Consider the following 17,943-nt stretch of genomic DNA (forward strand, 5'->3'; position numbering starts at 1 on the left):
GATCAATAAATTGCTGTAAGCTCAAAATTATTGATCATTCTTCAACACTTCACTTGGAATCAAAAGAAATTTATGACAGAGTGAAAAAAAAACTAAAAATAAAATAAAGCAAGTGGTAAAAATCCTTAACAGTTGAGGAAAATTAAATTCTATATATTTTCTTACAGAGAAAACTCAGTATTCTGGCTGGAGAAACTTAAAACTACATGTTTTTGTTGTTGTTGTTTTATCTGTCTTGGTTCCAGTTTAGCTTTTAAGTACCTAGAAGTACCTGAAAGTTCTTGAACCCCATGGAATTGCACTTCTTATTATAGAAATGAAGACGATTAGTTCTGGCTCAACACAAATGTCAACAAATTAATGCCAGATACACAGTAGAGTTTTAAACAAGCCAAATTATTTTCTGACTGAAGAGACCTTCAAAGGCCAGTTCTCTGCATTTTTGGCTTTTTTCCCCTCCTCTCTCAGGTAATTGAGACAATTTGCAACAGAAAAAGAATAGGATGCTAGCAAGAGACAAGTCCATTAAAGAGGACCAGCTTGTCCGTGGTTTTGAAAGAAATGGATGCCAACTTGCTTTCTGGCACATGTCATCCATCATCACCAAGGAACGTGCTAGAAGCCCATTTCAGCCATTTCTTTTGGAGCACTCAGACTGGCTTTCAGCCTTCTGTGGTGAGGAAGACCCTTACTGCTAACCTATTGTGGGCGCGTGTTCAGGGTTGACCTGATTCCAAGGAGCTGCTTCTGGAACATGGAGCTGCGACTCCTCGGCTGCCACGGTCACGGTTCCTCCTCTCATTGCTATCGTGTGTGCTCTGGTTCAGTTGATCTCTCCATGCTCAGCAGCCCACCCCGTTTCCTAAAACTCCCTGCCCCGGGGACTGGCCGGGAGGGAGAGCCAGAAGCTCAGGCTGTTCGCTGGGAAGCAGGGGCCCCACTGGGCATGACTGAAGGCTCATCTTGCAGGTTTTATGGGAGAGTCACTGCATCTGTACATCCTCTTATTTTTTTAAAACTACTTTATTGAAGTGGGATTCACATGAAAACGAAACTGTACACATTTAATGCACACAGCTCGCTGAGCTTGGGATATATACACACCCCTGAACCCATCGCCGTCACCAGTTCATGAACCATCATCTACCTAAGTCTTCCCGCTCCCTATATTATTATTATTATTATTATTATTATTATTATTATTATTATTATTATTATTATTATTATTATTATTATTATTATTATGTGTTTGTGTGCATCTCTGTGTGTGTGTGTAGCAAGAACACTTGACATCTTAACAGAAGATCACCCCTTTTAGCATTTTTTTAGCAGCTGACCAATCAGAAATTCAGAGAGCTTTTATTTTGTTTTTGTCCAAAAATCACACACAAGATGGGGAAAAGAGAGGGGATTAGGCGTTGAGTCTCTGTGCCCGTCCCTTTCCATGACGACACAGCCCCTCCGCCGTCACCACGAAGCCTCCCCGGGCGCGTGGGTTAGTGTGTCTGAGCTGCGTGCACGTGCACACACGTACGCCCCTCCCGGGGATGGCATCTTGCCTTCCACAGACTTGGAAAGATTGCCCTTTGGTTGGTCACCACAGAGGCTTTTGGCAGATGGTGAATCAGCCTCAGGCTCAAAGGCAGCCTTTACTTAAGAAGAGCTCCCCTGGGGCCCTTCCATCTCCCGCTCTGGGGAGTGCCTGTCGCGCTGCTCCAATCCGCTCCCCCCCGTTTTCCGGGAACTGGGTACCGGGCTTCGCACCGGGCGGCTGCGTGCCTGGGAGCGTTTTCCTGACCCCGTTGCTGGTGCTCATCTCCTTCCTCGGCGCTCTCTAGAGTACATGTCTCAGTGTCTCCCTCAAGTAAACGTTTGATAAGACGAGAAGGACCTCATTTCCCCGCCACTCAATCCCCAGCCCACCTTCAGTCTGTACCCGTGTTCTGCTTCCCTTCCCGTTACGATAACGGCACCCTCTCAGCTGCTGACAGAAGCCAGGTCCACAGCTGAACGACGCATCCCAGCTCCTTGAGACTTCTCAAGGACGTAGCTGCCGTGGTTATCCCCTGTCTCGTGCATCATCACGTTTACCCTCCCTAGGGTGCGAGTGGTCGCTCCCGGGAGCCCACCAGTGCAGCGCTCTGTGCAGTGACGCAGTCCGCCTGAAACGCCACGACCAGCGCTCCGGTTACCACCGAATACTGCATTCCTGGTATCAAACCTCATACTCACTCCTTTCACTTCTTCACTTCAAATGCCTTTTTAGACCTACCCCACCTTTCTCCCTGTCACTCTGACCATATAATTCTAACTCTTGTCGAGGTCACCAACCTCATCTGGATTACCAAACCCAAGGACCAATTTCCCCTTCTCCTCTTCTTTGGCTTCTGAGCACCGTCAGACACAGCAGCTCTTCCTTCTGTTAACACTTTCTTCACTTGGCCCCTGGGTGTCTCCACCCCAGGTTTTCTTTTCTATTTTTTTTTTTTTTAATTGAAGTATAGTCAGTTTACAATGTGTCAATTTCTGGTGCACAGCAGCATGCTTCGGTCATATATGTACATATATTCCTTTTCATTATAGGTTACTGCAAGATATGGAATGTAGCCATTATGGAAAACAGTATGGAGAGTCCTCAAAAAACTAAAAAGAGACTTGCCTTATGATCCAGCAATCCCAGTCCTGAGCATGTATCTGGAGGGAATTCCAATTTGAAAAGGTTTTCACCTAACCTCACTGGTCGCTCCCCGTGTTCTTTGCTGGCCCTGCCCTTTCTTACCAATGTCTAAGGATGTTGGTGTTACTCAAGTTTATTCCTTGGCCCCTTTTCCTATGCTAACTTTTCTAAGTAATCTCAGACAGTCCAAAATAAGTGTCTTTATCTTCAGCATCTCCGTGGAGCTCCTTCTTATTGAAACTTAATTTTCAAAACAACCCTCTTAACCACCCTGGAATTGATTTCACCCTGAGAGTCCTCTTTTCCTATAAATGCTTCAGCCGTTCTCCTACTTGCTCAAATAAAATGGAATTTTTCTCATGCCCCATGCTCCAACCCGTGTGCAAGTCGTGGTGATTCAAGCTTCAAGAAACTACCTGAATAGAACTAGAATATCGTTCAGATCCTCCACCACCATCACCTCCCACCTGGATACTGTAAGGATTTCCTAATATTTCTGCTTTTGTCCTGCTGCAGTTTCGTCTCCACATGAAGACCAGAGTGGTCTCTAGCAACAAATCCTCCAAGAGCTTTCCTTTACACTTAGACTATAATCCAAACTCCAAAAAATCATGGCTTTCCAGGTCCGATGTGATCTTGTGCGCTTGCCAGTTTCTGTGCATGAAATCCCACTCTTGGGTTCCCAAGTCTTCACGTGGCTTCTCCCTCACTTCATTGAGAGCACACCTCAGTTTTACTTATTCAGAGAGGACCTCAATGTTCTCCCTGTCCAAAATGGTCCTTACATAACCCTTTACCCTCCTAAACTTTTCTTTATCATACTCATTGTCTGAAATTATATTATAATGCATTTATATCGATTTTTTTAATTAAAAAATTCCTTTGGGAAAGAGACTCTTCTCTCTCTTTCTTACCACTGAATCCCCAGAGCCTGGGATAGTACTAAGCACATAGTAAGTGCTCATTAAAAACTTGTTGGAAAAAAATGAATAAATAAATTAATTTAAACACCCTGAGAGCCATGTCACAGATTATTTAATGTGAGGTGTTAGAATTTAGGGTGAGTCTGTCAATCAGGATAAAAGAATGATTGTTGTGATTGCTCACAGAAGATGCTCGCTCAGTATTCTCCTGAATGAACCAGAAAAGCAGGTTTAAAAATACATATAATAAACATCTTCTCAGTGCATTCCCCTATATTGATTTCCAAAAAACTTAAAAAATTAAAATGCAGTATATTTGACACTATTTTTATTTGCTTTCAGGAAAGCCTGAGAGACCAATACCAGCACCAAACAACCCCAACTTTTTTGTCTGTGATTTTTTTTCCCTCCTACCATTAATCACCTTAATAATGACCCAAGTTTCATATGAATGTATGCTTTCTGGAACTGTCCTCTAAGTACAGTGTTTTCTTCCACCCCTTCAGAATCTGACAATAAATCTCCTCATTTTTTGTTTTAGTTTCACATCCACTACAAGAACCTTCCTCTTTTTTTAATTCTCAGCGCTTCCCTGGGATCCTCACTTTACTTCTTGTAAGTAACAACGTTTTCCCCTTCATAACATGTACACGTATCATATTTTCTATTCAAGGTGATACATTTGTGAATACAGGGACGATATAACTGAACATCCATCAACCAGCAGCTTGACTGGTGAATAATAGATGCTCAATGAATCAGTAGTGAATGGATAAATTAATCAAGAAATAGGTTAAGGAATATTGAATAAAATAAAATGAGCTATACTCTATACATGAGAGGTGGGGTCAAGGAACGGATCAGGTTAGCGTTTGGAGCCTGAGAAGCTCATGGATGCAATGCTAACCACCAAGTAGCTAAGTGTGTGCACAGACTCTTCAATTGTGAAACCCCAGCCTCAGGAGTGTGGGTGTGTATGCGCACGAGGGATTGTGACAAAAGCACGGTGATCCTTGGTCTAATACATCGTCATCGTCTTTCTTGGTTTAAGAAAGAAATTCTACATCTGGTTTCCTGGTGAGAACGCTGCTCCCTGACACACTGATGAAGAAACTTGTTTGCCAGAGAGTAAATTGTCCCTTCCCCTCTCAGCATAAGGAGGCTCTTTCTTCTGCCTGTTAGGGGAGGACTGGCCAGCCTCGCCCAGGGTTGGGTCTGCAACTGACAGTGCTGTTTTTCATGCTGGTCAGAGTGTCCTCTGCCCTGCACGTCTCAGACAGTGGAGAATTTCTGGTTCCTTTGGATTTGCTTTTTGGTCCCGGTCCACAAAGATCTCCACCCTTCATTACTATTTTAAGGGCTGCATTACTTGCGGTGTCCTACCCAAGTGTTTGAAATCCCAACACGGGTCACAGGTAATGAATCTCAGAGGAGCAAAGATGTAAAACAGCTGCCAAGTCTAACCCCCAGCCTTGAGACAGGATCGCACACCCACAACTCAGAGGCACGGGAGAGACGAAGGCCATCCTGAGAATCGTCACAACCAGAAGCGTTCCAAACTATACTTCTTGTAAGCGTATTACTCTCTAAATCCACGATATTTTTCAACATGGGAACCATTTTGGATGCTCTTCGCCACCTCGGTGAGAGATGAGTTAGGCACTGTATTTAAAATTTGCACACCCAGTGGCGAAACACAGAAAGTCAAAGGCACAGTTGGGACATTTTCTCAGCTGCTTTTAGAATTTCCTCACGCACCTCGCGTGACCCGCCACGTTTCAGCCCTTACAGCCCCCGCCGTCCACGGCTCCTGGGAAGCAGGTACTAAAGGGGAGCCACTGAGCCATTACTTTCACTTGGAAATTGAAGGTGAAAACCCTGGACTGAAATCGAGGCAGCAATTTACAAGATGAAATGACCCTTAACGGGAAAGTCAGCTAACTAGTCCCTCTGGAAATTTCTGTCCTTGAAATGTAAAGCTGCTCCCCAGCGTTAGACCAAGGAAGTACTCCTGCCCCATCCCTAAGGGCCTTCACCATTTTGATCACCGCAGCATTGAGAATCGGGGGAGGAAAAAAAAAGTATCACAGCCTGACTGCAGGCAGCAAATCCCTACAGTTCTTAAGGATTAATGGTAAAGCTTTAACAAAGTGTTTGAGATTCTAAATTAATCTTGAAACATAGGTGTGCTTTCCCACACGGCACGCCCAGGCATTTTCGGGCTGAGCTACATTCCATCTGTGTGTGGGCAGATAGTTCTGTGTTGACAGAAGCAGGCCTTGCAAGCAACCCCTTTTGGCCTTGGAAAGGGCCACCATATAATGTGCTTCCGTGTACAGGGAATAGAGAATGTTCCTGAGTCACACGGGTTTCTAGCCAGGGCTGCAGTGGAGAAGGACCACACGTCCTCATTAGCTTAGTGTGAAATACCTCCACTTTTGGGTTTAATAATCTGCAGGGAAACTCCTCTCCTGGGTGGGAATTTCCTGATGGGCTCTGCTTGGGCAGCAGGAAAGTCTGTCATTGTTGAATAGGTTTGAAAATGCAAGGCTGACCCCAAAACTCCTACAAAGTCCTCCTGGCTTATTTGCCTGTAGCTCTGGGAAGTGCCACTTGGTGACCCCAGGGCTCTGTGTGGCAGTGCGGATGAACACAGATGACAGAGAGAGGGAGGCTCTCACCACCAAGGCCGATCAGTAACTTCACTAAAACACATTTCATATTTTTGCTACATGCACGCATCTATGTGCACATTTAATGTAGCGGGATCTTTTTGCTCCCCACCGCCCACAATCTGTGATGAAAATGGTCGTGCACTTTAAATTTGATCATGTCTTGGAATCAAGGAAATACAGCATTGCCCACCAGTTAAAAGTTAAGATTATAATTAAAACATATAACAAAATAAATGCAATATAGGTAGGACTCTGTTTAAACAGAATTCTGTACAAATAGTCTTGCTAAACTTAAATATTAAAATTGATCTTGATACACGTTTGGAGTTATCCCCAGATACCTTGAGAATACTCCTCCCCTCTCTCTCTCTGATCTAGAGTTAGAGCGCTTCGAGGTTCCACTTGTTTGGGTGCTGCTCTCATTTTTAGAAAATCTGTTGCTTGAGAAGTTTGTTCCTGGCTTGTCCTGGCATTTCAGGCTTGAAGTCTTCCCATTAGCTTGTTTATTTGACTTTAACTAGGATCATGTCTTCCAGTATCTTGGGCTTTTGTGATCACAGATCCATTCCAGGCTTCTCTTCATGCTCTGATGAGAAAACACCTCTTGTGTCCTGGTTCCTTTCATGGTTCAACTGCAAAGCAGCTCTTCCTGCCTCCTCACTGCGGCAGCTCCTCTCCTGTGCTGCCTTAAGGAAAATCTGCGAAGCATCTCCTGTCTTCAGTGGCCCCCAGTCTCTTCTCTGTCTTCCTTGGACTGACTCAACCCCTGCTTCAGAGGTAGAGCCTCCCCTTCTGTAGAAGCTTCTGTAAACAGGACAGACTATTTTTTATTACACGTACATTGAATATCTTGCCAGTATAAATCCCTCTTGTAGGTATTTGCATTTTAAGCTTTTTGCCTTAATTATAGAAATTGGAAATAGAATTTAAAATCATTTCCTTAATGCAGCTTCATGCACCAGCAGGCCATGAAGATCTGGATGGAATTGATTTTAACCCTAAAATCGTAAATTAATATTTTACATTTGCAGACAGTCTAGGCATACATTAAAAAGTCTTTTCGTGCGGCGGTAAAGAATGAGTGGAAAAGAAAAAAAATAATATAGCCATGCTCACTCCTATCTGGGTGTTCCAGTGTCTTCTTACAGAACATCAGCTGAACTACCTTTTGCTAAATTTCCTCTGTACATTTCTTCCTTCTGTCTCTTTCCACTCTTCCGGTGACCATAACTTATTCTTCCCTTTACTCTGCCACAAAATTCACAAATGTTAGTCATGCAAAGCCCGTTCTAATTTTGTCTGCCCCTTGCCCCGCTCCTTCTTCCAGCTTTCTGTGGGTGGAGATCACATTATCACTTCCAGCACAAATGGAAGCAGCTTTGAAACCTCAGTGCCACAAAACCCAAGATGCTACAGGCATGATAAAGAGAGGTAGCTGAATGTGTTCCTCAAGACCACGCCAGCCAAACGGGGGTCCACCAAAGGAATCCAGGAATCTTTTGCTATAGCCCATGGTTGTACGGGTGGTGGATACACAGGCCACAGGGAGGTCTTAGATCCAGGGTCTTTGTTGTATACGGATGAGGAATCTGTGTAGATATTCTAGAGTGCAATGAGAGAATTACTCCATATGTAGCTAGCATCTGAAAAAATGCTGGATATGGATGCTGACTTATACAAGACAAGTTTTCTTAAGCTATAAAACGTACATTTGTTTGTGCGAGAACAATGCCAATTACCGTCACTGACATCTGCTCTTTATAGCATCGGCTTAATTGCTGTGTAGAAGGATGTTTACTGTGCGTATCATATTTGTGCATTATTTTCATTTTCATTAGTTTCTACACTTCCTAAAGGCAAGGATAAAAAAATCTTCCGTATTTCTGTGCCCTTCGGCCCACTATGACAGTAGCTTACATGTCATACATTGTCAGCAAAATACATAATTAATTAATGTTTGTGTTTTACTCCTGTTACATTTGTGTCCATGCATGTTACACAAATGGCCCCAGTAAATCAGTTGATCCCTCCCCACCACAGACACAGGCATACCTTTCCTGGTATTCCCAGGAGGGTCAGAAATAGAGAATGAAGGCCTTTACCTGATACCTAGCATCCAGAAGGCAGAGAAGGAGAAAGAAGAGGAACACGGGGAGGAAGAGGGAAGGTCATGGGAAGGAGAAGGATGAACTGTGTTATAGAACATACTCTGCTCTGCCTGTAACAATCACTGAGTGTACATAATTCCCCAAGTCCAAACCGAAAGCCTCAGTGACCACAGCTGCACGTGTCCCTTCCATCACACACACTCCGCTCCTTTCTCACATTAGAGTGGAAGACGTGGCAGTGTGTTTATTTCCCTGTTCAGGCCACACTGTTTACACGCTTCCCCCTGAAGCACAGGATATGCCATTTTAATCTGCCTCAAGAACCACACTGTCTGGATACACCTCTCAAAGTGTGTGTTCCTTCCTTCCCTAGAGCTAGGGAAGCTTCAAAAGCTTGATTAGGTACTTCGCAAGCTTGAAGTACCAAATCTTAGAAGAAGAAGGAAAGTTATTGAAGATGGAGATGAAGATGAATAAGGAGGAGAAGTAACAACACGTACACACACACAGTAAAATCTTAAACACCCTAACCTTATCCTGATCCACCCCAGAAAACAAGTCGTGAAACGCTCTGTGAACGGCCTCTTACGTGCCTTTCAAACAAACAACGTAGTTGTCGCTAAACCAGTGTCTCTAATCCCTGTGGAAACTGAACTATGAATTTTTTGTTGAAAATTGTAATTATCATTTTTTGCCTTTATCCCTCACCACCATCACCATTAATTTGCTTCTAATTTTGCAGCCAAGATTCATGACATTGAACTTTCTCTCAAATCCATTCATTTCCCAGTGACTCCCAGTTTCTTTATTTCTGCACCTCCCATGAGTCCTGACCCTGAGTTCTATGCCTACTAGATCAGAAGACCACCTCTCTCTATGGATGTTCAGCCCTCAGAGCTATCGCCCACATAACATGGCATTCTTCTTATAACTTTAAAAAAAAGAATAAATGGAAGGATATTGCTCATGACTCTCCCTTTCCCAGTCAGGGGAAATTGACTTTAGTTACCTTAGTAACCAGAGTGTCAGTCATTCTCTCCCCACACCAAATCCCTTTAGAATTCACATAGAGCAACATTTTAAAAATAGAATTACTTCTATTCTATTTAACTTCTAGAGTTTGTTAAAAACAAACTTCCTTCTTACTTGAATGCTTTCTTAAAGAAGCCAATCTAATTTATCCTCAGGAGCTTATTAAAGTGTACAGAAATTTTCATATTATATGTGTGTTTTGAATTCTATAAATACATATTATATGCACTAATACAGATATAGATAAAGAATCATGAAATATTAGGATTAGGATCATTCAATGACTTAGTGACAAGATTAGAATGTGAATTGCCTGAATACAAGAACATGTATCTTTCAGATGTACGAGAGAGTTTGAATAACTGCAACTTCACCAACAGTGTTATATTTATATTTTTTCCCAATTTCATAGGTAAAATTGTGATATTAGATTGTGTTTTTTTTGCATTTGTTCAATTTCTAGAAATTCATTTTTTAAATTTTTATACAATGTTTTTTCTAATTCTATGTTTCAGACATTAAAATTATGTAGTTCATTAACTAACCATTGCTTAACTATAATAATAAACAATTAAGTTTATTCTTAAATACGTCGTATTTTCACTTAATACTATAAGTGAAGAGAATTTTATTCTTTTCATACTTTTAGCTAGTTTTCTAGTTTTTTTATTGGCCATTTAAGATTCCTTTCTCGGTGAGTGGCTTGTACACAGGCTTTGACATTCTCTGTGTGATTTATATATTATGTATTCTTACTATGAATTCTTCATTGGTTATATACATTTCGAATGTGTTCTAGACAGTGACTTGGCTTTTTTGTTTGCTTAGGGTATCTTTTCTGCACAGAATTTTAAAGTTTTATATATGCACATTACACAATATGTTTTATTAAGATGTGTCCTTTTTTGCATGTTGTTGGAGAAATCCTCCTCTACCTCAAAGGCTGAAAGTTATTAGGCTAAATTTTCTTCTAAATGTTTCAAGGTTTCCTTCTGATATATACACCCTCAATCCACCTGAATTATGTTCGGGGGTAAATATGAGGTAGGGAGCGTATCTGTTTATTTGTTTCTTTCATACAGATAATTCATTGGCCCAGCCCTGCTTATACCCTCTCCCCCTGCTGATGAATAATTGAATCAGATTTTCTTGTACACACAACTCTGTCTTGGCTCTCTCTGCTGTGGCAACTCTGTTAATCCCTAAATCAGTAGCACATTGTTTTAATTAATGAAACAACTGGTGAATATTCTTTCCCTTACAAAATTGCCTTGTAGCTTAAAAATTCTATCATTTCCTCCCTTTTTTGATGAACCCCCTGTCTGTGGCTTTCATTTTCCTCTCCTGCTGTTAGTATTTTCCCTCTTGAATAGATGAATTTCTTACAAATTAAAGAAATTAGCTACCGTCTTTCATAGATTTTACATAGATGTGCAGATTTTACCTCATTGCTGTTGGTCTCTAAACTTAGTTTTTGATATTTTTGCCAAACGTAAGATTTTTAAATCTTGTTTGTTTTAGGTATTATGAAGTCAAGTTTATTGTTTATTTCCTTTATGACTTCTGAGGTAAATTAAAACATCAAATAACATTTAATAACATACTTCTCAATGATCAGCAAAAAAACTCTCAAAACAATAGCTTTTCCCATGTTATGATAAATAAATGAATAACTTCATATCCTGTAACACCTCATCTTTGTTTTTTCCTTCATTCAGATTTTCATTATGTATAAATTAAAGTCTGAGCCACTTACTGAATGTAACATATTTCACTATTTACTTTTATATCCAAGAGTAGACCTTGATTATATACTCAGTCTTTCAATCACATGTTCAGTGGTTATTTATACTTAGCATTTTATATGTGAACTGTTCTCATTCAGAGGGAGTAAATATTCAAGAAATTTCTGTAGAAAATGTGCATATTTGCCTGTTGCCTTAGTCCACCATGAAGAGCTTGGCTGAGTATGTAATTTCCAGGTTATCAACCAGTTTATCTTGATGATTTTGAGAGACTGATGTGCATCTTGGGGCATCTTAGCATTATAGGTCTGTAGTGTATTTTGTTTTGTTTTTTGTACTTTTAATGGTATTCCATGCAACCTTCTAAATTTTCCTTCATTGCAATTGAAAAAGAACATTTAAAATAATCTAGGTAAGGAGGGCAGTCTACCTAGGCAATAGAAATAAAAAAAAAAATTGGGACCTAATTAAACTTACAAGTTTTGCACAGCAAAGGAAACAATAAGCAAAACAAAATGACAACCTATGGAATGGAGGAACATATTTGCAAATGATGCAGGTGACAAAGGTGTCATTTCCAGAATATATAAACAACACATACAACTTAATAACAACAACAACAAAAAAAAACAAACAAAAACAAACAGCCAAATCCAAAAATGGGTAGAAGACCTAAACAAGCAATTCTCTAATGAAGACATATGAATGACCAACAGGCACATGAAAAAATGCTAAATATCAGCCATTATCAGAGAAATGCAAATCAAAACTACAGTGAGGTATCATCTCACACCAGTCAGATTGGGCATCATTAAAAAGTCCACAAACAATAAATGCTGGAGAGGGTGAGGAGAAAAGGGAACCCTCCTACACTGCTGGTGGGAATGTGATTTGGTGCAGTCACTCTAGAGAACAGTATGACGATTCCTCAAAAAACTAAAAACAGACTTACCATATGATCCAGCAATCTAACTCTTGGGCATATATTCAGAGGGAACTCTAATTTAAAAAGATACATGCACCCCAATGTTCACAGCAGCAATATATACAACAGCCAAGACATGAAAGCAACCTACATGTCCACTGACAGATGACTGGATAAAAAAGTTGTGGTATATTTATACAATGGAGTACTACTCAGCCATAAAAGACAATAAAATGCCATTTGCAGTAACATGGATGGACTTGGAGATGGTCATTCTAAGTGAAGTAAGCCAGAAAGAGAAGGAAAAATACCATATGATATCACTCATATGTGGAATCTAAAAAAAGAAACAAAAAGAAAAAGAAAAAAGAGGACAATAATGAACTCATCTACAAAACAGAAATAGACTTGCAGACATAGTAAACAATCTTATGGTTACTAGGGGAAAAGGAGTGGGAAGAGATAAATTTGGGAGTTTGAGATTTGCAAATGATAATCACTATATATAAAAACAGATAAAAAACAAATCCCTTCTATATAGCACAGGGAACTATATTCAATATCTTGTAATAACGTTTAATGAAAAAGAATATAAAAATGAATATATGTATATATATATTTATATATATATACATATATATAAAATATATATGTATATATACATATATATATGCATTGTGCTGTGCACCAGAAATTGACATATTGTAAGTGACTATACTTCAATTAAAATAATAATAATAATAAGATAATCTGGGCAAGGGCCTCTTTTATTAATTTAAAACAAACTGAGCAATTCCTTTCTAGTTGTAGCTTGATCCTTCTCTTAAGTTTGGGATTTCTTTTCCTCTTTTCTTTAATTATGGCCTCTCTTCCAATTTTTCTGGTTTTCTTTTTTCACGAATACTTTTAATCTTTAAATTGCATCTCCTCTTTCCTGCTACTATATTTATAATCTTCTGCTATTGCTTTCATCTCTTTGTTCTTTTACTCCGCGTTTTTGGAGGGAATCACCAGTCTGCCTTTTGCACATCCAATGCGATTGTCAGAAGTCCATTCCTACTATTTTTTTATTTCTTTTGCAATCTTTTTGTTCCACAGTCAGCTTATTTTAATCTCTGATTTCATCTTAGCATATTCTTCTGCTGTAATTTTCTTCCTCATTCATAAGGGTCCAGTCTATTTTTCTACGGGTATCAAGTAGGGGTCTTATTTTTTTCATTGATGTTACTCTGTTTAGAAACTGCTTTTCTGAGACACACGCTTACTTTGGGTTTTCCAGACTGGGCAGCCGTTTCTCTTATGTTGTAACACGTTTTCCAAAGTCCCAGGCTACTTCTACTTTTTTATGTTGATTCACCCTAGGTAGGTGAAATTTCTCTGCAGGTTTGCATATGCCAGAATATTGGGGGGTGATCGGAAATGATGCCCTTAGCTCTTCCCAGTGGCCTCTGAAATGCTAGTATCAAATTCCTATCAGATGTAAATGAGAAGGACATTCATAACCCCTTCAAAAATTACGATGCTTTGCACACTTTGTTTGATGGGAGACTACCACTGCTTCTGTTACTGCTACCATGTCTTCTAGGAAAGAAAGTCAAATGCTTCCTGTGATCTCTGCGCCGAGCAAAAAATACAAAGCCAATCCTCCCAGCACGCACTGCTCTTTAGATTATTTCTACCTCTGTCCTTGCTTTGCATCCTTTACGTTAAATGATAAAAGATTCCAATATGCAGCTAGCACGGCCTGCCCTTACTCCCACCCCCGTCCCTACAGGCTGAACACTGAGAGTCCTGGTCTCTGAGCATAGGCACAAAGAGACCCACCGATGAAGGCACGAGCGCTGAATGTCTGCCTGTCTTGCTCATGATGCGCATCTTACGAATTTTGGAGTCTGGGGGTTTGTTTGCCCAATAGCACGACCTCTGCATCCTAGACTTAGGGGCATGAAGATGGGTAAGTTCCATGACCACTCCCCCTTTTCAGGCACTCCTAGGGCTGTGCGAGGTCAGAATGTTTCAATTAATTTATAGTGCAAAGGCGGAGGATTCGGTCAGTCCTCATCAATACGGCAGCTAAGAAAAAATGCCTCAGCATTGACAATCTGTCCTTAACTTCAGTTTATCATTCTGTTGTCATTAAAAATAATTCTGTAAATGGAATGAAATTTTTTCTTAAAAAAATTTTCAGGCAGGTATAGCAGTCATAACACATTAACCTCAAAACGAAACCTAGATTATTAATAAAAAGTTTAAAAATAGGTCATTGTTATTTTATACCTAACACTAAGTTTATAAAATGGGAAACTCCCAACAAAAAGAAACGACAAAACTTCCCTGTTAACACGTGAGGGAACAAAAGCCATTGCAACGTGCAAGCCTTCTGTGAAGGACCATGCTAAATTTTGAGTCCATTGCAAATAAATTTTTGCAAAGTATGACCTGGATATCCCTGACAAGCTTTGACTATTACCTAGAAGGTGTGTTTACCCGTGCCCGTACTGATAGTGTGAATTAACGAGTGTGCTATTGAGAGCAGTGCTGTAATGCCCATTAATTCTGCTGGCATTTTTTTTGAAGTAGCAGGGGAGAGCAGGCAGAGTAAGTGTTCCGTGGACTGCAAATTGGAAATCCCTATTTAAAGGGCATAATGGAATATATGAGGGGTGTAGCAATAGAGGGGGTATGTTATAAAAAGATAGTTCTTAAAGGCATAAAGTTAAAAGGTGGGGAGGAAATAGCATGGCGTCGGGGATGTTGCATATTCAGTCTTTTCTTGTGTCCGTGGGTTAAAGCATGTAGCTTCTCCCTCCCAGAAGCTCATCTTCTACGCGGTAGCCATCACTTACAATGTGATAAGAGCCGCAGCAGGGCTCAGGTCAGGGTCCAAAGGGAGCACCTAGCCAGGCGGTCAGAATCAATACAGAGGAATTTACAAGACTGACTTGTTGGGTGAAGGCTTTCGGGAGCAAGAAGAGTTGCATGTTCGGAAACAAGGAGGTGAAACAGTGCTTGGCTCACAGTCGTGAGAGTAGTTGGTAAGCCTCGGAAAACAGGCTGACAGATTAAACAAGGTGAAGTTGGTGAGAAACCTCAGATACCACGCACAGGCGATGGCGGTGGGTGAAGTAACAAAAATCTGTGAACAAGCCGAATGTCCATCAGCAAGAGAACAGATGAGTGAGTCACTGTATGATTATCCTGTGGGAGCACTACAGAGTAAGGAAGATGCCTGAGTTACAGTCACGTGGGTGAACATAGATAAACGGCAGCCACATTAAGTTGCATGAAAAGAGCAAATCACTGAAGTATCACAGAATAGATTTCCCTCCATTTACGCCACTTAAAAACATACTGTCAAACCATTTTCTCATTAGGGATATATTTACGTACATTAAATATATACGTATATTTAAAATAAGAGAATAATAAACCCAGATTTCAGGAAAGTGGTTATCACTACGTTCCCCTCTAAGAGAAAAGGGTTTAGAAACCATGGGGCATGGGATTCCAAAGGTGTTGGTATTTTTCTATGTTTTAGACGGAGCGGCAGGTGCTCTAGTGTTAATTTTGTTTACATTATTTATTGTGTGCTTACATATTAAATGCTTTTTCATATCTATTGAAAATTTAATAAAAGCAGTAAAAATTGTTCTTGTCTTAAATTACTCCACCCAAATCAGCCTTGCAACCTCAAGGAAAAATGACGTATTGTGAGCTTCTAATTTTAATTATAATGGAAATCTTAATTGTTTAACTTCTTTTGATGCCCAGAAAGTTAAATCTGAAGGTTCAAGAGATTTTTGTTCTTTTAACCTTTTCTTTCCAAACTAGAAATAAAAGAGTGAAGGGAAAATCCTCAAGTGTCAAAGCAGGCAAAGTCCAAGGGCTGAGAACTCTAAAGCCCTTGATTGTGCTGTGGGTTCACTGCTTTGGCCACAGCGGAAACTTCGCCCTTCCATTTAACGGACAAAGCGAATGTAAATTTGTTCTCGGTCACAATACATCCAGTATTAACTTCAGTGAAAGAAAATTGCACTAAGAGCTGAATTTGAGGCTTAACTTTCTGACACTCTCTTTTTTGTATGGAATTGATCAGCTCAAACCGAGAGCTCATAACTGGGAAAATGACACAGTCCGCTGTTGCCTTGTTCTAAATTTTAATGGTGCCCAGGCCCACTCTGACACTAATTTTATAGGCGCTGTTCCCTCTGATTGTCTAGCAGGAACCAGCACTCTTCTCTGGCTTCCCTGCGAGGGAGGCAGCTGGGGGACAAAGTCCGCGTAGGATTAATCCCGGCTGGCCTTGTGAAAATGACATAGACCATCTCCAGGATGAAGCAAAAGGATTATTTGAGGAAAATGTGAAAATGTAAATTTGGCCCTGACATAGCAGCTCTGGCAGAAGTCTTTCCTGATGTTGTTGGATCGCCTTCCTTTTTTTTTTTTTTTTTTTTTTTTTTGGTGTCACTATAGAAATAGAATTATGTAGATGGTCCTTCCCATTGTCCCCAAAGAACTGACCCCCCCCTCTGTTTTTGTTAAACGATATTTACAAAACATTCTCAGGAGCGCAGTGAGGGAGATGCGCTGCACTTAAAGTTGATCTCAGGACTGAAATCAAGGTCACGATGTGTGCTTGCGAGAGTCCCTCATGATTCTCACTGCAACACCACTTGCGTCACTGGCACAAAACTACCCCCACCGGCTTTTCCAATACTGTCTCTTTTTAGAAAACCATCACTCCGGTCTCTCTTAACTGAATAGTTTTGTCCCTACAGGTAATGACCTCATGGGCTTAAAATACGTGATACATGGGAGGTTATCTGTGAGAGGACGGGACTGGGAACTTAGACAGAAAGTTAGAAGCTGGAATGGTATGGAGGGAAATTGTGACCCCCTTCATTGTATTGGTGGCAATGTTAAAATTACACGGAGAGGATGTAAGTTCACTGGCTATGAATTAATATATATATTTGGAACATGAGCGAGGGAGAAGTAGAAAGAGAGAGAAGAGAAAGAGAAATTCACTGGGATGCAAGGGAGGGACATATATAAAAGAAATTTTTAAAATGGTCCTCTTTCCATAAATTTATTTACTATTTCTGTTTTTCACTTACTTTCCTGTTCATTTCCTGTTCATGTCCTTTGCCTAATTTTCTTTGGTTCGTCCAGCATTTTCCTACTTATTGTAACCTTACACAGTTAAAATTCTGGAAATTTCCTCTGTCATGTGCGCTGTGTACAGTTTTTGAGTGTTGTTTGTTTACGAAAGTTGTTTCCATTCTGAAGTTTTTAATTTTTATTGGTGTAAACTGTACCAATCTTTTCCATTATGAGTAATTTTTAAAGCACATTATTTGCTAGGGTTTTTTTGTTTTGTTTTGTTTGTTTTGTTTCCATTTCCATGTACAGATGACACGGCTCCTCAACTCTTTCCGGGAAGTGCTCTGCAGGAGGAGTGTGGTATGTCTTCCTCACAGCGGGTCCCTTTTAGGATGTCCTTCACACATGTTGACTCCGTCTCTCAGTATTACACTGTTGAGTTCAGTAGCTGACTTGAAACGGAGGAGGTGACGTTTGCAAGCACCCAAGTTAGAGATTAGCAAAGAGACTGGCCTTTGGTTTATACTCACGGAAATTGGCTGATAGCATTTCCACTGCATTTTTCCTTTTTCCCTCTATCTTTGTCCTGATTTTTTTTTTTTGAAATGTTCATCAACTCTTAAGGAAGAATTCTTTCTCCCTTTAGAAAAATTTATTTTGCAAGAACTAAAAATAAGTAGGACTCACAATTAGTTTCCGAGTAGCTGTTAATTCACACAGATGTAGGAGGCAGGTCTCCTACAGCTGTATGTAAT

Source organism: Camelus ferus, chromosome 33, assembly GCF_009834535.1.
Source record: "Camelus ferus isolate YT-003-E chromosome 33, BCGSAC_Cfer_1.0, whole genome shotgun sequence".
Classification (NCBI taxonomy): Eukaryota; Metazoa; Chordata; class Mammalia; order Artiodactyla; family Camelidae; genus Camelus; species Camelus ferus.